Genomic DNA, 873 nt, shown 5'->3' on the forward strand with positions numbered 1-873 from the left:
CAAGTCAGTCTTCTTTTGGTATCCAGTGTAATGGATGGTTTTGAATAGGTTATTAGGGAACTACGTTTCTACTCCTGACTCTTAATGGTTGGTTGCACTGTACTTTAATATTATATGGAAATTGGCTAAAAAAGCTGTCCTGTAACAGGGACTGAAATTCAAATTTCCCCACTCCGAGCCATGGACTTTAATTGTTGCATTGCAAAATGATGCTTTGCTTCCCTGTCCCAATGAGTGTGGATTAGTTTGTTCAGAATAACAGCTTTCCAGCAGGCACAATGAAAGGTGTTCCACCAAACTAGCCTCTGGCCCGGTGATGAAGGGAACTTCCTGGGAAGTGAGAGATAGGCATTCAGTATTGTCCTCAATATCCTGCAGGTTTCTAAGCTGCTGTCTGCTGGGCCTTACTCCTGGCATGCTTTCGAAAGATACTGAAGTCCAGGTGCAGACACTGCATAAGCGTAACTCAAAGATTAAATGCTGTAGATGCCAAGAACATTGTTAACTTCAGCATCAGGAGCTGGCAGCTCAGGTGCTTCTTACACTGCCTGTTAGAGATTCTGGTCCAAGGTGCTTCTGGTGTGGGGACACCTGCCTCAGAGCTCTGGGCTACGAAACAAATGCCAGAACTTGAGGGTTGCAGCTTTCAACGCTGCAGCAGAAAGTCTGTTGTGCATAAAGCTTATCTTTGCTGTGCTTGGGAGAGCACCGTGTTGTGGATTTGTTCTTGTTCAGTGGCGTGCTCACTGGTCATCTATGGCACTGTGAGGTAGGCTTCTGTCTGATAAAATTCCAGCACGCTGGAGGTGAGCATATTCTGTTGAGATTTGTCTTTTTTTTTAAGGTGGGGAGAGGGCCAGTGAAGACATGTAA

The sequence above is a fragment of the Excalfactoria chinensis genome, chromosome 4, assembly GCF_039878825.1.
Source record: "Excalfactoria chinensis isolate bCotChi1 chromosome 4, bCotChi1.hap2, whole genome shotgun sequence".
NCBI classification, from domain to species: Eukaryota; Metazoa; Chordata; class Aves; order Galliformes; family Phasianidae; genus Excalfactoria; species Excalfactoria chinensis.